The sequence below is a fragment of the Silene latifolia genome, chromosome 11 (genome assembly GCF_048544455.1).
Source record: "Silene latifolia isolate original U9 population chromosome 11, ASM4854445v1, whole genome shotgun sequence".
NCBI lineage: Eukaryota > Viridiplantae > Streptophyta > Magnoliopsida > Caryophyllales > Caryophyllaceae > Silene > Silene latifolia.
This window is the reverse complement of record NC_133536.1, coordinates 177754889-177780764: the sequence shown is the minus strand read 5'-3', so window position 1 is coordinate 177780764 and position 25876 is coordinate 177754889. Positions and strand designations below refer to the sequence as shown.

Below are 25876 nucleotides of genomic sequence, written 5' to 3'. Positions count from 1 at the left end.
CTTTGTTCTGAAATGCTCATAAATCAGGTCAATCCGCAGCTTCCCATTCTTGACACAGGAATGCAAAATTTGCAGAACAGCATCAGGTGAACCAAACTGCTTCATAAGCATATCCTTTACTTGCAAGATATTCCTCCAACTTTCAGAATGCCAAGATTTAATCTCCTGATCCCAGAAACTTTCATATTTGATATTGTATTCATAATTCCAACTGACCCACAAGTTTTCAGAATGATTCGCAATATTCCAAATCCATTTGCACATTACACTTCTGTTCCAAGCTAGCACTTCTTTAATGTGAAATCCTCCTTCCTGATGAGGTGCACAAAAAGAAACCCAACTCTTCCAAATTAATTTCCTAGTCCCCTCCTCTGAATTCCAAAGAAAGTTTCTACAAAACTTAGTGATCAAGTTTAGGACCCCTTTAGGAATTAACAGAGTTGAACACCAAAACTGTTCTAATCCAAAGATGACAGTATTTTTGAGACTGATCCTACCAGCATAAGACAGTTTGTAGGCTGACCAATGATGCAAAGACTGTTGTATCTTAGCAAGGAGGTCTGCAAACATCTCTTTGTTCAGCTTACCTGCATTTAGAGGCACCCCAAGATAACGAAATGGGAAGGACCCTTCAATGTAACCTGTTGCATCCAGAATCAACTGTTTAACCTCCCCTCTAACTCCTCCCATATAGATATTAGTTTTATCTGGATTGGCCTGCAACCCTGATACTTTAGCGAATTTACTCAGAGTATTAGTCACTGCAACTACAGAAGGTAGATCACCCCTACTGAAAATCATTAAATCATCTGCAAATATTAAGTGGTTTAGCCCCAGTCTACCACACTTTGGGTGATATGAAACCTGAGCCTCCTTATGAATACCTCTTAGTAACCTTGATAAAATCTCCATACTCATGACAAATATGAAAGGGGATAGTGGACCCCCTTGTCTCAACCCACTACCTCCCTTGAAAAAACCTGTTACATCACCATTGACCTTGATACTAAACCAAGTGGAGGTTAGACAGCCAAGAATCCATCTCTGAAATTGAGGAGGGAAATGAAACACCCTGAGCATCTGAGCAATGAACTCCCATTGCAAAGAATCAAATGCTTTCTTAATGTCCACTTTGATCATACATCTTGGAGAGACTCCATGTTGATTGTATCCCTTTACCAAAGCCTGTGTAAGCATGATATTTTCATATAAACTTCTCCCTTTCACAAAAGCACCCTGTTCTTTGCCCACAAGTACAGGCAGCAAAGGCTTGAGTCTTTCACAAAGAATTTTACTGATGGTTTTGTAGATTACAGAACAGCAAGCAATGGGTCTATAGTCCATGACTGTGGAGACCACTGCCTTTTATTATTATTATTATTATTATTACTATTATTATTATTATTATTATTATTATTATTATTATTATTATTATTATTATTATTATTATTATTATTATTAATATTATTATTATTATTATTATTATTATTATTATTATTATTATTATTATTATTATTATTATTATTATTTTATTATTCCGACTCATAACAAAACTCGTAGAAATATAATAAAATTTTATAAAATATATTTACCCATTTACCGTTGACTAGTCTTTGACCAATGTAATAAAATACGGGGTATTACACTGTTCCTCCCTTAAAATGAACTCGTCCCCGAATTTCGCCCAGTCTCTCATTTCCTTAAGTCTCATCATTGATTCTCATGCACTCTCTCTTCCCTCACATGCTTGTCTACAGTATACGCTCCTTTATAAACATCACATTCATCCCAAGGTTCTTTGTTCAATTCTCATTACTTTCTCACATTCCGTACTTTATCTTTCGTTAATTTCCGAATTGTTACATCCACTCCCCCTAAAAGAGAACTTCGTCCCGAAGTTCAACTATCAAACCTCATAAATGTTCTCATACATTCATTACCAAATTCCACAAATGTTATGTTCCGGGTTCAACACTGTCCCTTACTCATTGCAATTCCGTAATCAAACCTCATGTAGTTAAAATTCCATTGATATAATACCCCATCTACAAGCCTTCCAAAGGTTAAGTGCCTGGTCAAACCCACGGTTCCAATCTATAATCCCATAAACAACTCCCAAATCATATTGGTTATATATACATATCTATCTCGGGGTATAACTCAATTATTATTACATATTTATATCTCGTCAAATGTCATACATTAACATGTATGCACATCAATCACGAATATGCGGACTCCATGAAATAATTAAATTATGCAAAATTACTCGTTATGTGACTCAACCATGAATAACACTGCCATTTCTAGACACCATGCCACGCATATACCGCGTCAAATCCACCACATGATCACACATGTGTTTCCATATCCGTTCCCATCCATTTTCAACACTTTCGCTCATACGAAAGGCTACAATTCACAATCATACAAATGACCACTATGCGACATATAATTCGCATTTTTCCTCTTACTTTTATATAACCAAATAAAATCACGTCGATTAACATACATCAAACAAGATTGTCACATTATTTCCGTCATTATTCCACTTATGTCGAACCGATGATTTCCAGTTACTTACCAAATGCCACACCATATAATCAAACGTAAACAATTCACAAAATATCACCCACGTAAGAGGTCAACATGCTCATTCAAACACAAGTCCACTAATATAAACCGCGAAATAAGGGTACACGCTCATCCCGAGGTTCTTTCTTTAATTCTCGTTACTTCCTCATATTCCGTACTTTCTCTTTCCTTAATTTACATATTGTTACAATTATGGTCTAACCATAATGTGGAAGAGGATACATGGGAACCGGAAGAGGCCATGAAGGAGCGGTATCCACACCTTTTGTACCAGGTATGCTTGTTTATGGGTCGTATCCTTTTTCTTTTAATGGGGGTAGTAAATGATCGGATGTGTTTTTGGGACAGTTTGAGGTCGGTTTTGAGCATGTTTTTGGGTTGTTTATGCATCTTTTGGTCATGTTTTGGTACTAGCTAGTGTTGTCTTGAGTTATGTTGGGTGGTGTTTTGGTGAGTATGTGTGTTATGCAAGTATGACTGTATGAGTGTGAACTTCGAGGACGAAGTTCGTTTTTAAAGAAGGAAGACTGTAATACTACCCTTTTCTGGTCCTTGAGTACTCGGTCGAGTGGGCCATAGTCGACCGAGTAAGTGTCTTGTACGTTTTAAGCACACTACTGACTTGGGCGTTATCGGCCGAGTTTATGAGACACTCGCTCGAGTTGCGCGTACTCGGCCGAGTGCCCGGTCTGTTACGAGTTATTTTTCGCGGTTTTGATTAAAATGATTAAAGAAGTATAAATAATGTGTTAATCAGTTTCTAAACATTTTTCACAAAACCTAAACTACGTTCCTGACTTCTCTAATCATCTTCATCTTTTCCAAGATTAAGGTTGATCGATTAGGAGTATTTTCACCTTATTTTCTGTGTCTATCGCAGTAGTAAGTATCTAATATCCTTAATCATTCGTTTTTGTTATTGAAAGTTTAAGCAAACCCTAGATTGGGTTAGTTTCAGAATTAAGTGTGATTAGTGATGGTTTATGATGTGATATTGATTGATTACCATGATTTAGATGAGGACTTCGTAGAAGAGCAATTCTAGCCGTCTTGTTATGCTTGTTTCGGATTTGCTAGTGAGGTAGGGTTTCTCTACTCAGCTCATCTGTATGATTGATTATAAGTTGTTGTGGCATTGTGTAATTATCATTAGTGTGGAATTATTGTGATATTATGATATTATTGACATTGATAGTGCTGATTGTGGAGCCATTGTCGAGAGATCATCTTCACCCTTTTGTGAGGCCCTTGTGGCTCCCATCATAAGGGGAATGTGCACATTAATGATATGGTTCGCTCATTGCGATGAGTGGGGATTTAGGTGACATGGGTGCGGTCTACCACTGGCGGTGTGGGTTACCTATTATGATGGGTAACCTAGCTGGGCTACTCACTACGGTGTTTAGTCTGGTCTGGGCTTCGGTTCGGACACTAGTTCTTGGAGAGATTGGTCTTGTTTGTTAATTAGCTAATAATTGATTGTACAATTGACTGACCCCTTCTATGTTTTCAAAATGGTGGTGATCCATTGGGGAATGGTGAGCACTGGATTGAGTAGGTGTGATATGTTGAGTTAGCTGCGGGCATGGATGGGACACCGACGATTCATTTAACTAGATTCCTCTGTCATGTTAAACATTAGATGGTCACTTTATTTTGGAGTTGTATTTCAGGATTGGATTTTGGGTATTTTGGCTTTGTAATCGACTAAACATTTTTGTACGTTAATTAAGCGTTCTTTTATGGTCTATTTGATATACTTTACCTCGTGCAACTGCGATGGTAGCACTCCCATTTGGTAAGGTAGGACTTGGTAAGGCACTTTGGTAGATGGGGGTGTTACAATTTGGCCATCAATAGGAATTGATTAGGCTGGGAATCGTCTACCCCATTTAGACTATTCGTCAACTTGAGTTGAACCCGGGAGGGAGAACTCAAGGAGGATACCTTTGATTAACGGTTGAACTCTACCATTGGGAAAAGGATTGGGATGACCGAGAAGTTATCGTGGGCTTAGTAACCTTAACCAACGCGTGGGTACCTTGGGAATGACGCGCGTTTTTGGGTATTAGAGTGTTACATTAGGGAGTCCAACTTACGAACCCGGGAGGGAGGTCGGTCGGGGTGACTAGCGTCCTATTATGAGCCCGGGTGGGTGTTAGTAGGCGATTTAGAGGCGTTTCCCCACACTTGTCCTTGACAACTAATTGACGGATTTATGATAGTAAATGAACATGTTTGTGGAGAAACTCGGATCTGAGGCTTTCCTTTATTGTGTAAATCACCATTGCATTACTTAGTTTAGTAGTCTTAATTAATTTCCACAAGTAGAAAAAGTGCTATTGACATCGCCTGGGTAACATCACTTCTTCAAAAAAACGATGCAATCTATAATGATATAGTTACTAACATCAGTTTTTTTTAAAACGATGTTATTTATTTTACTTTTATTATTTACATTAGTTCTTAGCATAAGTTATAGGAAAACCGATGTTTATATTTACGTTGCATTGGTTTAGTTAAAACCGATGTCATTGTATATAGAAGGTATTTACATTACATCGTTTTATAACCAATGTCACAAAATCAAAACCGCGGTTCCATCTGCCTTCTTCCCATAACTTTGATAGAAACCCTTTGCTATCCAAAGAAAATCCCAGGCACAATCAGTAATAGCGAAACCGTCGCTTCAGTTGCTACTCGTCGTCTCCCTCCTTTTCACACCTGATCGCCACCACCCTCGCCCATCGTCACTTTCCCACCACCCTATTTCACCACCCCTATCCAATGTCCTTCTGTTACTATCATTTTGGAACCAGCGCACTAATGCAGCCACGATGACAATAGATTCGATAAAAATAACACACGACGAGCGTTTGTCGGCGAGTCATCTCCGCCTTTGACAGTTTTACATGGTATAATATTTAACTTGAATAATTTAAATTTAATTAATTAGGGTTTCTATGCAATAAGTATTTTTTATTCAAATTATATAAATTAGATTGTTGTGTGATGCTTGGTATTGTTATTTGAAGTTAAATATAGCATGATTTTTGTTGCATTATAAGTATTAGGCTTAAGAATGATTATTGTTTTTGCAAGATTTTATACGGATGTATTGCCTTGCCAGAGAAGTATTATGTGGGGTGATCTAACTCAATTAACAATGCCTGACTAGTATAGTAAATAAATATAGAGTAAATAACTGAAATCAACACAAGGATTTATACGTGGAAAACCTTAGGAATAAGGGAAAAAACCACGGGCACCAAGCCAGGAGAGATTTTATTATGGTTGATGTAGGTTGGCAAAATACAAGTCTGCCATTTTTTGTAGTACGAGTGTATTGATGATCAACTGAGTAAAAATGTATACAATAGAGTGAGAGTGAGTGACTGAGTAATGATCCTCTCTTGTGTCTTCTTTCCACTTGCTATTTATAGTAGTCTTCAACAGCTTCCTAACGTTAATGTGAACATTCCTGATTAATAGGCCTCGTGCCTTATTAACCCGCATATGACTATTCCTCCTCTAACCGTGCTTGCTCACGTTCTCAGCTTGGCTGGTCATTTATCCTCTTTTATAGGTTTGTAGAATTGGTCTTCCATGGAAGCAGGAACCGCCCTATTGTATTCTGGTCGTTGACTGACGTATGTAAGTATGTATCCGATGTATCCTAGATGTATATTTCTTCTAGACAGGCCAGATACGATGGCCTGACCTGCTTTTCCCTCATGGCTGGCATCTGTATAAATGATAGATATTCTGTCCTGTGTTGCCCCTATCTATCCTGGCCTGATAATTGTTGCCTGACACTTGTCTGACCAAACAGGGTAAATATTGGCTCAACAATTGCCCTTTATCTCCTTATTTCCGCTGGTTCTGGCGAGGGGTAAGGAGATAAAAAAATGGGCCAAGCAAAAATTAAAGACTTGCTGGACAAGATATTAGAGTTTGTGTTCTCTTTAACTTCCTAACAGCTAGAATGCATTTAATAGGGTAGGTTCATCAAACCCTAGGAGAGTCATGATTGAACTCATCCACTTCCATTATCCGTTAGCTCATTTGCTGCCCATAAATTGATTGGAGCCGTCAATCATTTTCCTCCTACTTTCAATTCTCCAATTTTCCAACCTCTCTCTTCTTTCTTTACTTTATTTGCAAAACAATTTTCGTTTCTCAAAAATTCAAATTAATTCAAAAAATGGCCGGTGGGAGAAGGAGAACCGTTGTACCCGAAACTACTAAGGCTGAGCAAACTCCAGCGGTGGTTGACGTTCCAGGCGTCATTCCTGAGGATGAGGTTATTGAGGTTTCTCCTCCTGCAGAAATTTTGGCTATTACGCACAAAGGTGCTAAATTTTCTCCTGTGAAACCGCTATCTGCTTCATTTCTTGAGGCTAATCATCTCAAACCCTCCTTTGAACATTATGTGAAGGGTAGAGGTATCCTTTCTAGAGGGGCTAAGGTTTGGATTCCAGAAAGTGGCCTAGTCAGGGCCAATTGGTGAAGCCCTGGTTGGTTTTATATTTTTGAATGGGCGTTCAAGGGAGGTTGTAGGCTTCCTTTTACTCCGTTTATGGCTGATAGCATAAGGGCTATAAAGGTTTCTCTTTTCCAACACATGCCTTTGGTGTAGAAGATTGTTCAATCTGTTGAGCATTTGTGTGCCAAGCATAACTTGGTGATTACTGTCGAGGATTTTAAGTATGTTTATCACCTGAATAGCAATACTACTGGGCATTTCAATTTTCGTGTCCGGGCAAAGATGGCTCATTTGATAACAAATTTTGACTAAGGCGACGACAAGGGCTAGGCCATGACCTATATGTTCGCCAGGGCTGATTTTATTGCCCCTGATCTAAACTATCTCAGTTATCCAGCGTAGAGGGTGGTAAGTATTTCCCTACATATAATCAGAACATAATGATTTATACGTAAACTCTAATACGATCTTAGTTGTATTGTTCCATAGTGGTTGACTGGGTTTGTGATCCTGATGCTGAAGGGTTGGCTGATCGTATTGCAGCCTGCGTGGACCTGCTAGAGGAAGAGAGGAATTGGATTGCTTGCCTTGGCTAGGAACCTTTACCTCGTTTTAGGAAGGCTAAGCTGAGTACTTACAAGGCTGCCAAAGGTGTTAAGGCTTCTGCTGCCTTAGCCTTTGGAAATAAGTTTTGTTTTCCGTGTCGATTTTAAGTTGAACATATGTTAGTATCGCTGATATACGGTTTTGTCGTGTAGCTACCAGGGCCTCTACAAGGATTGTCGGGTTTGGCCTGGCGGAAGTGAAGGCAGGGATTTCTTAAATCACTTGGGAAAAGTCTCGAAGCAATGAGGCTACAGGGAGTGACAGTACTCTCTAGATTCAGTTCCTTACTCATAAAACTCAACTGGCGTCCTCCTTGCAGGCTGTGGGTGACCTTGGTAAGTCGAGGCAGGCCAATAAAAGGAAAAGGCAGGAGGAGGTTCCTGAAGGAGTTGGGGCTACTGGTGAAGGTGTAAGTGAGATCAGGGAGGTCAGGGCAAGGCTTGGTGATGTCCAGTTTGCCAAGGAACAGATCCAAGCTCATTCTTTCTTAATTGACGATCCCTATTCCATGTACCATGCTGAAGAATCATCTGCTCAGGTTGTGGCTGCTATGTACTATTCCAGGAATTGTGCTGCTAACCTGGTTGTTATGCTGCAGGTTTGATTTGACCATAATTAGAGCATATTTAGTCCACGAATTAGCCTTGTTCCCATGCTTTTTAGTGCATATTTGGGTCATTTATTGTCTTTAGTTCTTTGTTTTGCATATTCTTTGAGGTTTTGTGTCCTTGGTAGGAAAGGAGTGCAAACCTTGCATTTTAATGGCAAAATGAGGCTAAATTGATTGAATTCAATGACCAAGCATCAAGGAGAGACAAGATTAGAAGGCCTTTTTACATACTATAGTAGATGGGCAATGATGAAAAAAGATCCTTGCATCCCCGAGGAAATCCTGAAGGATTCTATGAAGAAAAAGGAAGAAAAGAAGAAGGAACGAAACTGTTTGACAATCCGTGCGGATTGCCCCGAAGATGCCGGTCCATCACCCACAATCCGAGCGTCTTCCTCCACAAGACGCCCGTCCAAAACGCCACCAATCCGCCCGTCTTCCCCCTCTAGACGCCCGTCCAGAAGTACCCAAATCCGTCCGTTCCGTGCCTAAGACGCCCGGATTCCCATACAGTCTTTTCGTCTTCTACAAGCTTCAAGGAAGGATGCACATCTTTTTCCAAGACCGGCAAAAAAGAGACCGGAGTCTCCCTAGAGACCGGCGATTCCTCAAGGACTTAATCGTCATTTAAGCCCTTAGTAAACCCTAATTTATGTAACTAATCCCCACTATAAATACCTCATTAGTCTAATTAGAAGAGCATGTTCTTCTTAGCAATCTTTAGTATAGTTAATATCAATCAAATCTCTCTTTAATCTTCTAATCAACATATAATCAAGTTTTAATACAGGTTTTATTTCCTTAATCTTTCTCTTGTTCATCCTTTATTTTGGGTAATTGAAGATAATTTGGGTTATTATTGGGAGATTGACAACCTTCCAATCAAGCATCAAGTACTTCTATTGTTCTTTGGTTTATTATTGGAATCATTAGTAGGTATAATTCTCTTAATCCCTTTTTAATTATTATTAATTATCTTCATTTATTCATCGTATTTTACTTTGTTGGTATGATTGACAACCTTGCTAGCATGTTCAACATGATAATGAGTGAGTAGTTTCCTTAGCTAGGGTTAATGGGTAATTAGGGGAAAACAACATGGGGAATGATTCATGCTTAAATTAACATGTTTTCATAGTTTATATGCTTGCTTGTTGTGATCTAAACTTATGCACATGTTATGTTTGATGAAATGTGAGCCTATGAATCCTTACATTTTTTACCCATCACCTATCTTTTCAATGAGACTTGTAAGACATAAACCAACTCGAGTCTCATTAGACTATGCATATAGTTGAGTAGGGAAGATTAAGTCGACTTGTAGGTGTTGTACAATCTAATCGATTCGACTCCGGGACCCAAACTTTCCTAGGATTGTAAGATGTAAACCAACTCGATCCATCACAACAATAATTGCTTGCTTATAATTTGAGAATATGTTTGTATGATCAATTCTCATAAATCCCCTATGACCCCATGACACCCAAGTGCTTTTTATCAATTGTTTACATCCCTTTTAATTCATCTTGCTTGTTTACTTTCATTGCTATTTAGTTTAGTGATCTTCTACTTCAAACCCCAATTGTGACACCCTTAGACACCACTAGTTGCAACAGAAAATCTTATCTCAATTCCCGTCCCTTGGGATCCGACCTTTACTTGCCTCTTTACTAATTGTAGAGTTGTTTGTGAAGTTATAAATTGTGTTTTGGTCTAGGTGCTTCTAACGACAAGTACTGAAAACTAAACCCTCACGAGGAATCACGACCAAAAATGGCGCCGTTGCCGGTGACGGTGTTAACTTGATTTATATTTTCTTGTATTGTTATTAGTTGTGTCTTTCTTTACCTTGGGGAAGTAAAACTCCTCAAGGTTTGTTCTAATTATTTTCGAGTTGTTTGATATTTTGCATGTCTAGAAGATCACAAGGTAACTTGTTACCCTTTGATCACGAAATTGAAAGGACTTTGACAACCAATAGAAGACTTGCTAGGAGAACTTTGAGAGGTATCGGTGAGGTTGTAGATATTCAACCAAATACTATTGAGTTCATCAACCCTTTTGTAAGAGACGGTGAGGAGAACCCAACACAAAATCCAACACAAAATCAACCCACAATGCCTAAGTTTTCATCACATTCTGTACCAACCGAGGAGAACTTACCCAATGGTACTCCCACACCACAACATCTAACCGGAAATTTTATTGCCAAATCCGCATTTATCCAATTAGTCGAAAAAGCCAATTTGGGGGGATGCCTAGTGAAGACCCTCATTCTCATATGAAGACTTTTTGTGACTATTGTGATGCGATATCTCAAACCGGTGTAACTCAAGACCAAATTCGATGGGTCTTATTTCCTTTTTCTCTAATTGGCACCACGAAACAATGGTTGAAAGGCCTTGATAGGGCTACTCTCGGAATTGATTCTTGGAATAAGTTGGCTCTAGCTTTCTACAAAAAGTTCTATCCACTGGAAAAGACTAACATGCTAAGAGCTCAAATTACGGGCTTTAAGCAAAGAGATGAAGAATCTTTGTATGAAGCTTGGGAGCGATTCAAAGGAATTTGTCACTCATGTCCTCATCATGGACTTAGCGAGTGGTTCTTGGTACAACAATTTTGGAACGGTCTTTATGAAGACTCAAGAAACATTCTCAACATGGGATCAAATGGAATGTTCACCGAAGTTGATGACAATCAAACTTGGAACAAAATTGAGGAAATGGCGGTCCATAACTCACAATATAGTAGACCTCGCAAGGCTACTAGAGGAGGAAAGCATGAAGTGGATTCCATTACTCAATTGGGTGCTCAACTTAGTGCTCACATTGATACCATCAATTTGAAGTTTGAAAAAGCTTTAGCTAGACTTGAAGAAGCCTCAAAATCACCAAAGCATCATGTTAATGCCATGACGACATCTTCATCAATCCCAAGTGGGATATGTGAGAATTGTGGAACTTTGGGACATGACCAAAGTGAATGTAGGGGAACAAATGAACAAGTGAATGCTTTTCAAGCATACAAGAGTGGTACCCCTTACTCCAACTACTACAATGAAAACACCAAATTCCATCCAAATCTCTCATACAAAAGCAAAAATGTTAAAAACCCTCAACTAACATACACCCCACCTCCCATGAGAAACCAAAATCAAAGACCCTTTTACAACCAAAACCAAGGTTACCAAAATCAAACTCCATACAATCAACAAAATGACCAAGGTTTTGATGTTCAAAAAGCAGTCCTCCAAATCAAAAGAATCAACAAGAGTTTTTCACTCAAATGCAAAAGGATAGTCAAGCAAAGGAAATCACCATCTACAACATCCTAGCTCACACCAAAATGTTGGAAACCCAATTGACTCAACTAGCATCTTCAAGCTCACAAAGACAAAAGGGGCAATTACCACCTCAATGTAATCCCCCAAGACATGAAACGGTTAGTGCCATTCACTTGAGGAGTGGTACAAGGTATGAAGCACCGAAGAAGCAAGTTGAGGATGAAGTTGTGGAAGCTAGTGACAAAGAAGAAGTTGTGCAAAACTCCAAGGATGGAGAACCATCAAAAGAAGAAATTTCAAAGAAAAATGAAGACAAGGTCAAGGAGAAGGAACCCATTGTGATTAGACTTCCTTTTCCGAGTCGTCAAGCCAAGCCCAAATTTGATGACCAACTTGGAAAATTTATGGAAATTGTGAGGAATTTGGAAGTCTCAATTCCTTTCACGGAATTAATCAATCACGTGTCGGCCTATGCAAAATACATGAAAGACATCCTCACAAAGAAGAAGTCGATCCGGAAGCTTGAGACTATTGCCTTCACTAAGGTGAGTAGTGGAATACTTCAAGGGAGTTCACCTCCAAAACTCGGTTGTAGATGTAACAATATGTTTACGGCCTCGGCTCAAAAGTTCTTTGGTACTTTAGAGCTAATGATCATAGTCCTAGCCATGTTTTCAAGAGTTCGATTCATTCGTTCCACAACCCTATTTTGTTGAGGGGTTCTTACGGCCGAAAAATTATGGCTAATACCATGATCATTACAATAGTCCTCAAATGATGAATTCTCAAATTCGGTTCTATGGTCGGATCTTAAGGATGCAAGTTTTAGACCAAATTTGTTTTGAACCATTTTAACCCAAATTAAGAATTCATCAATTGCTTGGTCTTTGGAACTTAAGAAAAGTAGCCAAACATATCTTGAAAGGTCATCTACAATCACACAAATATAGTGACTTTCACCCTTGCTAACAATACGCATGGGTCCACATAAATCAACGTGAACAAGTTCAAGGACATGAGAAGTGCTAACACAACTTTTGGATTTAAAGGAGCATTTAACTTGTTTACCTCTAACACAATCATCACAGAGTGATTTAAACTCAAATTTCATGTTAGGCATGCGATCTACTAGGTCAAGTTTCTTGAAAGTATTAAGGGTTTTAGCATTAACATGACCCAACCTTTTATGCCAAAGCAAAGGCTTATTTTTGTGAACACTCATACATGATAAAGTTTGACCCGACAATGAGCATAGGTTAGTCATGTACACATCTTTGACACGCTTACCTTCAAGAATTAACTCTCTAGTTTTACCATCAAGTATTCTACATATACTAGCATGAAATTCAATAATGTTACCTCAATCACACAATTGTGAAATGCTTAGAAGATTATGTTTCAAACCTTTGACAAGCAACACTTTGTCGACACATAGTGACTTTGACTTACCAACTTTTCAATACCAATGATTTCACCTCGTTTGTTGTCACCAAAAGTCACCATGCCACCTTTGTAGGCTTCTAACGAGAGGAATTGGTTTTCTTCTCCCGTTATGTGACGAGAGCATCCACTATCTAAGTACCAATTGCTGCTGCCTCCCACTAATGTCTATACAAGATCAAACAGTTAGTTTGGGAACCCAAACAAGTTTGGGCCCCTTCTTCACACTAGCTTGTTTAACCAAGTCTTTCTTGATCCATACCTTTTTAGCTAATTTAGTGTTCTTTTCTAGGTCACGTTTTCTCTTTTCACAATTGTTAAGCTCATGACCAGTATTACCACAATAGTTGCAAATAACAAAATCAGGAAGTCCAGCGTACTTTCATCTTCTAAAATCAGTTTTGCTTGGGTCTTGGTTTTGGATGCAACAGTGCGTGCTACTGTTGCATTTGAAACCTAGTTCAACATTCTTTGTAAGCTTTTCATACTCTTGGGACTGTTTTAGAGGAAATTTTAAAACATTCTGACTTCCTTCCCATTTTAGGTGAAACATCTTAGCCTCATCTAGCTCTTTGGTTAATGTATCAATTTTAGCAAGATGATTAAGATTTAGTTGACCTACTTTGTCGAAAGCGTGTTTAGCATGTCTTACTTCATCACTAAGCAATAAACCAATTTGCTCAAGTTGCTTGTTATCTCTTTTACACAAAGTGAGGTCAGCTAGCAGAGAGTCTCGTTCCTTAATTAGCGAGGACACATGTTTTGTGAGAGTCTCAATTTCCCTTTTAGACTCAGATGCAACAGTTGCATCATCTGTTGCATGGATTTGTTCAGCCTTTTTCAGAGTTTCAATTTGAACAAGAAGGTCATCGTTTGATTTTTGCACTCGATCTAAAGCACTTTTAACATAACTTGACTCGTCGGTCAACATTTCAGCAATTTTGACAAGATCATCTTTTTGAATTTCGCATGTTGCAAGATCAATCAAGAGTTGGTCACGTTCTTTTGTTAGTGAGGACACAGTTTTGACGAGGGACTCATCTCCTTTGTTAGACACAGATGCAACAATGCAGTGCTCTGTTGCATGCGTTTCATCAACCCTTTTAGCAAGAAACAAATTCTGTTTTCGGAGCTTTTTAATCTCCTTTTCAAGACTCAATGATGTACTAGGTTGATCAACCTCATTTAGACATTCTTTCAAACCAACATTTTCTTCGGCTATGTCTTCAATTTCAGTTTGCATTGCCTCTAATTTATTGTTTTGGACACGACACTTATCAATGAATTGGTCTAAGAGGAGACAAACTTTGTCTTCAGAGAAAGATCGAACCTTTTTCTTGAGCTTATTTACCTCATTGTCTGAATCTGAATCTGAGTTCACGGAGTGAGCCATAAGACATTTGACATTTTGTTTCTTTGTTGACTTTGGAACATCATTGATTGATTGAGAAGAGATGCACATTTTGGCGTCTAATTCTTCCTCAAGGACATCGTCCTCATCGGAATCGGACATGCCGCAAATGGCTGTCATTACTTCATTCTTGTATTCTCTTTTAGCAAAATCACGCTTTTCTTTAGATTTGATGTCATTCCACTTAGGACATTCTTTTATTTCGTGACCGTTGTCACCACATTTGAAGGAACCCATAGTGGAACTAGATCTTCTTTTGGGAAAACGTCTTTTGCTAGTATAGTTATTTGACCTTTGTGAGTTTCGACCATTAATCATGCCAACAATGTTTTTGGTGAACATTGCAAACTCATCATCTTCATCCTCCTCATCACTTGAGAGAGCATTGAGAGCGAGTCCTTTCCCTTTAGAGCTTTCACTAGAGCGCTTCATGAGAGTTAACTCATGAGCCATGAGTGAGCCCATAAGTTCATAAAGGTGTTGGAATATGTGTCCTCCGACAATAATGCGATCACGACTATTGATCATGATGATCACATGTTTAAATCTCATTAAAAAGAATACAATTGGGAAATAATTTTGTTACTGTCAACTGGTCAACATATATCGGTAATGATTGGCTGACTAGAGTTTGACATTACTGTCGTGAGACGGTGGTGATCAGTTGACCCCCTAGGTCATACCTATAGGGCAACACTCTTAATTGATTATTTAATTAATCGTATAATGTTACGAGTTAATTAAATTACTTGAAAATTGACGGACGATTTTGGAAGTAAAATTTACGTATCAAATTGAAATGTGATTAAATGAGATACGGTCTGAGTAATTGAATTGTATCATTACTCGGATGAAATAATTGTTTAATGTAACAATTAAATTTGAATGAATTGTTATAAATACAAACTGTTGTGATTTATAAAATGGTAAAATTTTTGGCACAAGTAATTATGAAATTACTAAGTCGATTTTGTATGTGACGTATTTTTTATTAATACGTTGATTTTTAATATGTTAAAAATACATAACAAATTTATGTCACATATGACATGTGACATATTGACAATTGACAAAAATAATATGGATTCCATATTATCAAATGGACCGAAATAACAAGAAGAGGATTAAGCTAATTAATTGTTTAATTAGTAGCTAAACATAATGATTGTTTTGCTTTAGTAGCCATGCAACCCTACTACTCCTTGTGAAGACAAATGTGGGCATGCCTTGGCTCCCCTTAACCTCTCCACTTACACGGTTTAGAGAAGAAAAACCCATCATTGTTTTTCTTATAATTTTACCCAATAATATACTAAGTGTCATGTATTATTTTTCATTCAACTTATCATCCAAAAAATTAGTTCTAGTGAGAAGAAAAATCCTCCTCTTCTTCTCTCATAAAAACCAAAATATTGAAGTGTTAAATAATATTTTGGTTCAATTTTCTACCTTATTAATATTATACTAGTACTTATAATATTAATTTGTATTAAGAGATAGCCTTGGGTATAAAGCTTAGGGAGAGATCCTACACTTGGATCTTTGTTCTTCCATAAGGGAAAGCTCAAGAACAAGAGAGAAAGGTGATCTCTCTTGTGCCCAATATAACCGAAATCCACCATGTAAGGACATGATTTCTCCTCTATTTATATTTTGTTTGCATGCATAAAATCCGTATTTAATTTTATGACAAATTAATTTCAACATATATGAGTATGTTAGTTTGTTTATGAATCTACATTTCCTTCAATCGGTATCAAGAGCCACGGTTGTTTGCATGCAAATCGGTTAAAAGTTTTTCCGAGTTATAAGAATAACAAATAAAACTTGTAAAATTTGTGTTATTATGATATATCACGAAATTAAACCATGCATGTTAATATTTCTGGTCCTAATATGTTTTAGGATATTTTGGTTAATTTTTCGGATTTTTATTGTTCATAATTTACAATAATGGCATTTAAATGTGATTTTATGAGTAAAAATGTCATTTTTGGTCTAAAATTAGCTATACTTCGAATTTTAAGTTGATTTTTGGATATGTTGTCACATATATTATTTTGAGATAACCTGTAAATTTTCATAATTTTTGGACTTGTTATGCTCGGAAAATGAATTTTTCATTATTAAATTCGGATTTAGGTGAAAAATAGGTTAATATGAGTTAAATTTCGAATCTGGTCATAAAAAATTATTATGTTGTCACATGTAATTTTACGAGATGTGTGTAAAATAATTGGCTATAAAGAAGTCTTTTTGCATGATTTATGGATTTTTGAAGAAAAATAGCATAAATAGTGACATTATTAGTGGAAAATTAATAAAACATAATCTATGACTTAGGAAAAACGTCTAATGTTGCATTTTATTATCTTTTTCAGATCTAAAATTGAAAAGTTAGTGAAAATAATTTTTCCATGTTTTTATGATTATTTTATTAAAAATCGATAAACCGCAACATTGTTTTTCCGGAAAAATTTCGAAATTTTTAACCTAAGATTTTGAACATTATGAGTGTCATGGAATTTTTCCAGAATGTTCATGAGTTTAAATTTCAATTTTTTAATTTATTTGAAATTTTGTGATTTATTTGAAGTTTAATAGCTTATTTTTGTAATTTTAGTCCATTTATGAACAATTTTTTAAGATATGGGTTAATTATGGTCAAATTATTAGTGAAGACTATATATTGAGTCCTAAGAGGTTAGGGTAATTAACTTATGCATAAATATGAGTTTATGTAATTTCTGTGATTATAAAATGTTGAAATCACGCAAATCCGTAAAAACCGAGTAATATACGATATTGGCTAATTAAAAGGCGATTTAGCATAAAATTGAGCATGTTCATACATATTATAATGCTGCATTTTTCTTTATGATTGTCATAATTTTATTTATGTAATTTTGAATTATGTAATTTTACTTAGTATGGCCTTAGATTTTAATTGGTATTTCCCGAAATGTATGGGAATATTGATTCGGTTGTAATTTTTATTGTGATCTCGTATCACCGTTTTGTAATTTAATAGATTTATTTTATTTTAGTTACAAATGTATAATAGGAAATTATGTAATTTATTATGTTAATTTTATTCATTCCGGAGTTCCTAAAGACGGATTTCTTCAAGAATGGCGATACATAAAGACGGTGTTACCTCGAGATACGTGCCACAACCGAAGTTCAAGGGACCAATGGAGTTGGTTTCCGAATTTGTAATAGTTAAATAGTTTTTCTTTTTTTTAGGAAAGGCCATACTAGGATTTATTTATCTTTATGCTTGCATTTTATTTTATGTCACATGCATCGCTAAATCGCCATAACTAAACATGCATTTTTATCTTATCGAGTTTATCGACCGTGTCAATTCAAATTATCGTAGTTCACCGCTTTAGTTCACTTAAAACGTGATAGATAATAAATTGGCATGACCTCTCGCTAAAACAATTAATTGAGACATAGCCTTACCAAATAGTAGAAACCATGAAAACCTATTTCGCGAGGGAGTGCACTCGGCTACCCCGGGGTACAAACCTTGTTACGTAGGGGAAGTGGGTGATGAATGTTAATCCACCGAATTCATGTTGATAAGGGATGTATCGGCTACCCCGTGCCCAAGTTGATGTGGATTTGGATAATGGACAAATTTATTCGAAATTTGGATTGAACTCAACAAAAGTAATTGATAAGGGTTGCATCGGCTACCCCGTGCCCTTGTTGATGTGTTTTGGGCTATAGATAAACATTAGAGTAATTTTATCGACCAAGAGTTCTAAAAGTAGAATCGATTAAAAGGTTAATCCACCGAGTTATATTGATAAAGGTTGCATCGGCTACCTCGTGCCTAAGTCGATATGAATTTGGGTCTTGGAATCATTTATCTAGTTGGGTAGAGGTCACTAGAAAAATGCTTAAAACTTGTTTAAGTCATACTTTTACGAGTATCATTAAAACGACATTTGTTTTACTCCTTATATTTTGTTTTGTAGACCACTTCTTTTTCATAACAAATGGCAACATCAACACCAACTCCTAATGCTACACCTCTCGCTACTTCATCTTGGCTCCGATCCTTTATGGATCGATGTAAACTTGAAAGGAATGGGTCAAATTTCTCCGATTGGGATGCCCAACTCAAATTAGCCGCCGAAGGTGACGACAAGCTTCGTTACCTTACCGAGGCCTCTCCACCCGAACCCTCCACTAGGTCCACCGCGGCCACTAGGAAAGCATATGAGGCTTACCAAAAGGAGTCCGCCGCAATAAAAAATGTCTTAATATTTGCGATGGAGGCGGACCTCCAAAGGAGAGCCTTTAAAATGGGCAATGCTAATGAGATTTACTCCAAACTTGTGACCATGTTTTCACAAACTCCGCGGATCGTCCAATATGAGGTGGCCGCGGCATTCTTTGATCTCGACTTCAAAGAGGGCCAAAAGGTTATCCCTCATGTGCTCAAACTCATGGAGCTTGTCGAGACCTTGAAAATTCAAAAGGTTGAAATCCCTAAAGAACTCATCGTAGATAGGATTCTACACTCCTTGTCCAAAGTCAAGGCATATGTGCAATTCCGGGTGAATTTCAACATGCAAGACAAGGATGTGTCACTTGAGGAATTGCACAAGTTACTTGTGCAAGCCGAGAGGGACATGGGGTTAAATGTGAACCCTCCCAAGGATGTGCTTAACATAAGCACTAAGAGTAAAGGGAAATTCAAGAAGAGTGGAAGGAAGGGTAAAAAGCAAGCTCCCACATTCACCAAAGCTAAGTCTTGTGAAGCTAGCACATCCAAAGTCAAGAAGGGTCCTCTTGATAAATGCCATTATTGTAATGGCATGGGACATTGGAAAAGAAATTGTTCCAAATACCTTGGTGATATCAAAGCTGGAAAGATCACTCCAGTAGGTAAATGACTAATCTTCTTTTATGTTTCTAATTCAACTTTGGTATTATGATGCAAAGTTGTGATAATGTATCTCCCTTTTTATTGTAAATAGGGCCTCCACCAAGCAAAGACAAGGGAAAAGAAAAACAAGCATGAGAAACCATGGAGAAGCTATGGATAGCTTTTATGGAGCTTTGTTTTTCATTGTCTTATTTTAAGTAATGTTTTGGATTTTAGAACTTTATGTTTCCGTGTTCGACATGGAAAAGTATTTTGGATAATGAGTTGTATTTTGGATGATGGTGACTTGGTTTGCAACCCAAGTCACCCGTTTTATCATTTATCCTTTTAATGTTCTAAATTTCATCTTTAAAATGCTTGCGTTTTGAAACATAAGATAATTCACTTAAAGTGATCTAATAGACAAATATAATGACGGGTTTCATTATATGTCCACATGCTTAAGGCGTGTGTATGATCACTTATAAAGTGATTTTGAGTCTATGAACTCTCCTAAAGGTATGTCAATCACCAAGTACACATATGAAAACAATAACTATTAGTCTATCTATGAGATAGTTCTCCTTATACTTCAACATCATTAATTTGTGTCTCATATGCTATCTTTGAATCTATAGTGTATTTATTCTAAAGATAGAGTGGGAGAAAAATGAGGACACAACACACAAGGCAAGATAAAATTGTGTACTTGTGTCTATGAAGATCTACGCAAGAGAGAATGATTTGAATAAAGGTATATCTATTTACATAGTATACCGAATAGATGAGATCTATGGTCTCAAGTTAGTTCTATATGACTAAAGAGACCAAGTGTAGTAATCATAAGAGAATTTTCTCAAGATAACTACACAAGGAGACCAAAAGAAAGTTTTGGAAGAAAAATGACTAATGTAAAGTCTTAACAAGTTTTTGACTAAGTTTATGAAATATTTGACCAATAGTTTCAACCTTGAGATTTACTTAAGAGCCTAAATGAATCATAGTAACCTACTAGTTATGATCGAGTTGCAAAGATTGATATACCGATATCTTCAATGGCCAAAGTTTTAACCATGCAAATGTCATTGCTTAACCTCACTATGAAATGGTTAAACCTCCTTCCAAAAGGGTATTTGCGAAGGACGTATTCTAGATATTGTTTATACTTGAAAATGACATTACTACACATCATTATGACATGAGTGTGTTGGAGATTTAAAATCTCTTTCCGTAAGGTTAAGATGAGACCACTTCAAAATAGGTATTTTGAAAGGATATGATGGGAACATATATGGTTTTATCCTAATAACTTGGCAATGCGATTTATATTTCAATTCTTGAATAAATTTCGATTGAGAAGTCAATTTCGAATTAAGTGGGAGTTAGGAAATTCTCATGTGAAGACATGGAATTTAGTGGGAGCTATCATCCTTGAATGTATAAAACTCATACTCATTAAGGAATGACGAGCTAATATCTTCTTTCATAAAGAAGCTTTTGAGTTTTCAATTCTGGATGAAAATGAACAACGATAAATCCAATTACATCAAGGGATGTTGGATTAGTATTAAGAGATACACATCGTATCAACATTCGCATAGGTTATTCATATAGATGAAAATGGAATTACCATTAGCAGTCATGGTCGTTCATTGAACCTATGAACAGTTGATCTCATGATTATTAGTAACTAATGTTTCCGGCATTAGAACAATCATGTACATGTCCAATTATGAATCATATGCATAAGAGCATGATGATGGATGGTAAGCCATGATAGAAACGTCATGTATTCTCAAGAAGAATCTGATGAGCGATTTCGGTGTTTAATGGAATACTCCATTATGTGATAAGAGGTTGCACATATTATAGAAAGTCCGAGCACATGTGAGGATTTATGAGAATCCCAGATCTTTCAAGCCTAGAAAGAGAAATAAGAAGATTTTGGAAAGATGCTTAGTTGAATAAGAAGTTATTCAAAATTAATCTTTCCTAGTTAAGCCAGGACTTGTGAGAAGTGCAAGTGATAATCTTGTCGGTTGTTACAAGATTCTACAAAACATATACCTAGTGCATTGTGTGTGGATGGATTACTTGATCAGTACAAGTTATATCATTCATCACAAATTCGTTCGTTATGTGATAGTCGATAAGAAAGTTCTTTCAAGTTAAAGAACCGAAACCAAGGTCGGGAACCTTGATGTGTACTTGGTAAGATTCATGCTGTGAGAGAGAACATGAATATAAAGGAGATTGCAAGTGTAAGAAGTTTGAACACATGGACACATGGGATGTTAAACTTCTATTGCAATCAATAAGTGTTTACACTTACGATATACATCACAAGGTTGTAATGTGATATTGACTACCCGAGTGTGATGTCGACATTTGTCGTTTGAGTTATTATTAACTCACCTTGTACATTGTTATATCCAAACGGGTTGTAGAGACAATTGAACCCCGTTAAAGTGAACATGGATTAACATTGTTTTTGCCCATAGTTACTTATATGAGGTGACGTCTCGAAGTGACTAGAGTGTGATGCGATTGATGGCAAGTTCAAGTGCCATAGAGTCATGTGAGATGACTAGTCGATCACATAGGCAGACTGTTAGGAACATTTTGTCGGGCCTAATGACCGCTTATAGAGTTCTGGCAAATTTATATAGCCTGGTCGTGGCGAGAGCTACTATAGTATTCAAATGAGTCGATTCTTTTGACTAAAGACTATTCTCCTAAGATGGCACATTTTATGATTAACTTTGATTTGTGTTACTACGACCTTCGTAAATGGGGTCAAATGGGCATATTTTGGGTTATGATGGGTGGCTAGGCGAAGGGAATGAGTGCGATAGGAATTGTCCACCCCTAGTCAGGGTTATAACAATATCTCAGGGCCACTCGAGGAGTAATGAACTGGAAATGCGTGGCCACGCTCGGAAAGTATCTATGATTGATAAGTCCGGTCAATCAGTTATTCTCCAGATCGAGGAAACCACTCTCGATATGATCACTTGCAAGTACGACCTGAAAGACACCTTGCATTGAGTGGGAGATAGTAATAGGACAAGAGAATTGGTGACGCACACTTGTCGAGGACAAGTGGGAGATTGTTGGAATATGTGTCCTCCGACAATAATGCGATCACGACTGTTGATCATGATGATCACATGTTTAAATCTCATTAAAAAGAATACAGTTGGGAAGTAATTTTGTTACTGTCAACTGGTCAACATATATCGGTAATGATTGGCTGACTAGAGTTTGACATTACTGTCGTGAGACGGTGGTGATCAGTTGACCCCCTAGGTCATACCTATAGGGCAACACTCTTAATTGATTATTTAATTAATCGTATAATGTTACGAGTTAATTAAATTACTTGAAAATTGACGGACGATTTTGGAAGTAAAATTTACGTATCAAATTGAAATGTGATTAAATGAGATACGGTCTGAGTAATTGAATTGTATCATTACTCGGATGAAATAATTGTTTAATGTAACAATTAAATTTGAATGAATTGTTATAAATACAAACTGTTGTGATTTATAAAATGGTAAAATTTTTGGCACAAGTAATTATGAAATTACTAAGTCGATTTTGTATGTGACGTATTTTTTATTAATACGTTGATTTTTAATATGTTAAAAATACATAACAAATTTATGTCACATATGACATGTGACATATTGACAATTGACAAAAATAATATGGATTTCATATTATCAAATGGACCGAAATAACAAGAAGAGGATTAAGCTAATTAATTGTTTAATTAGTAGCTAAACATAATGATTGTTTTGCTTTAGTAGCCATGCAACCCTACTACTCCTTGTGAAGACAAATGTGGGCATGCATTGGCTCCCCTTAACCTCTCCACTTACATGGTTTAGAGAAGAAAAACCCATCATTGTTTTTCTTATAATTTTACCCAATAATATACTAAGTGTCATGTATTATTTTTCATTCAACTTATCATCCAAAAAATTAGTTCTAGTGAGAATAAAAATCCTCCTCTTCTTCTCTCATAAAAACCGAAATATTCAAGTGTTAAATAATATTTTGGTTCAATTTTCTACCTTATTAATATTATACTAGTACTTATAATATTAATTTGTATTAAGAGATAGCCTTGGGTATAAAGCTTAGGGAGAGATCCTACACTTGGATCTTTGTTCTTCCATAAGGGAAAGCTCAAGAACAAGAGAGAAAGGTGATCTCTCTTGTGCCCAATATAACCGAAATCCACCATGTAAGGACATGATTTCTCCTCTATTTATATTTTGTTTGCATGCATAAAATCCGTATTTAATTTTATGACAAATTAATTTCAACATATATGAGTATGTTAGTTTGTTTATGAATCTACATTTCCTTCACAAGGGACAACAAGGAAAGGTCTTTAGCTTCCTCAATAGCCGTAACCTTCGGTTGCCATTTTTCAGATAGGCTACGAAGGATTTTACGGACTAAATCCTCGGATTCAAAGTTTCTACCTAGACTCTTGAGGTCATTAACAATACTAGAGAAGCGTGAAGACAAACTATTAATTGACTCATCTCTTCCCATGTTGAACATCTCATATTGTTGCATGAGAAGATCAACACGGTACTTTTTGACTTGTGACATTCCCTTATAAGCAAGATTAAGGGTGTCCCAAATTTCCTTTACCGAGTCACATCTGGATATCCGGTTAATCTCTTGTTCACCGATGCCATATTGAAGGATGGACATGGCTTTAGAGTTTTTCTCGACATTCCTATAACCGGCTTCAACATATTTGTCCTCACTTTTGAGGGACTTAGTGCCATTGGCATTAGTCATCTCAATTTTGAGGGGACCCTTTTGAATGATCAACCAACATTCGTAGTCCGCACTTTTGACATAGTGCTCCATGCGGTGTTTCCACCAAGCATAGTTTTCCTCTTTAAAGATGGGAAACTTAGTATGTTTTGAATCGTCCATAACTATAGGATCAACTCTTTGGTTTTAACCAATATCAAGAGCACGAGGCTCTGATACCAATTGAAGAGTTAAGAACGATAAACACCTAAGAGGGGGAGGGGGTGAATTAGGTGTACCTTTTAAAAAATTTCTCGTTTACTTGGTTAATGACTAACACAAGTAAGATCTATTAGGTACGAGTTTGAGAAACTTAAGGGATTGTAAGTTCACAAACGGTACATCAGGTCTATGCAACAGTATGATGAACTGTTGCACAGCACTGGCAACGAGATAGGTAGATAAAAATGCAAAGGATAAACGAATGTAAAAGGAAATAAACAAACAAGACGATGTTTTAAAAATTGGTTCAGCTCCTACTCCGGAGCCTACTCCAACCGTTATTTTATTGCTTGTTTAGAAATTTACTCAAACTTAACTAAACCCCTTACAATGAAAATAACTCACCAACCTACTCCGGTTGCAATTGCTTGAAGCTACTCCGCTTCAAGACTTTCCCTTGGTCAAAGCTACTCCGCTTCAAGACTTAAAGTTCTATCTAAACGGTTTATAGAGTCAGAATCTCAGTGGTTCACTTAAGAACATGGAGATTACAATTAAGACCTAAACACGAGAATCATTGAACATATTCTTTATGCAACAGTTAAACGAACTGATACTTGGAGATTTTACAGCTTTGAAAAACAAGTGAAAACTTTCGAAAACAGAAAACGGTTTTGCAAATATTTGAAGAACAAAGCTTAAAATGCTGAAATGATTTTGCAAATGTTTTACAATGAGTGTTCTGAAAAGTCTTACAATAAATGAAAAATGAAGTGGCTATTTATAGAGAAAGGTAGTGTGTAAGAGAAGGATCTTAACACTACTTTAATCTAATATCCACAAGTTTGTAGCATGCATTTTCATTTAAAAATATAAAAGAACAATCAGGTTTGAGAGGCTCAAGGTGGCTGCATTTTTCCAAAGCAAAGAAGTGTTTCCCATAAAGTGTGGGAACTCGCAATTTTGCCACAAATGGAAAAAGCATAAGTCCTATTTTTAGCATGAAAAACAACTTGCACAAATGGGATTAGCATCTTTTAAATTATTGTGCAAGCATATTCCTTTTGTTCTTTTTGTTCTTCAATTTTGAAATAATGTTCCTCTTGAACATAGAAAAGCTTTTTAAAGAATTTCAAACACTTGTGAATTTTCCTGAAGATTCTCCATTCGTTAGTACCAGAAACCATGGTGCAACAGTCACAGGAACTGGTGCATGGTTTTGCAATCACTTATGCATAAAGAGGATATGTTTAACTACCTCGTTTACAACATTCATTTTAGGCAATGGGCTTTCTTGTCTTGCCTTCATCTTGATCATCTTGTTACGTTGATTAGCTTGTGGACTCTTTGATTGATCATCAATAGCTTCAATTTTGCTAAACAATTTAACTAAGAGGCAAACAATTAAATAACAAATGAAACTTGGCATCATCAACCAAATGTGTTCTAACAAATTCCCCCTTTGATGATGGCAAGTTTTAAATTTGTGTTAAGTTCCCCCTAAACCCATGGTGAGTCGGTCTTTGAACCATATTCAATAAGACATCAAA

At 36.6% G+C, this 25876-nt stretch overlaps 1 non-coding gene across 1 annotated transcript; it reads right to left on the bottom strand.

Annotated features, from left to right (window-relative positions):
- Positions 1–10785: 10785 nt before the first annotated feature.
- LOC141616303 (small nucleolar RNA R71) lies at positions 10786–10892 on the bottom strand. The gene has a single exon (XR_012530659.1). It is a non-coding gene; the product is annotated as a small nucleolar RNA R71 (small nucleolar RNA).
- Between the last annotated feature and the right edge of the window lie 14984 nt (positions 10893–25876).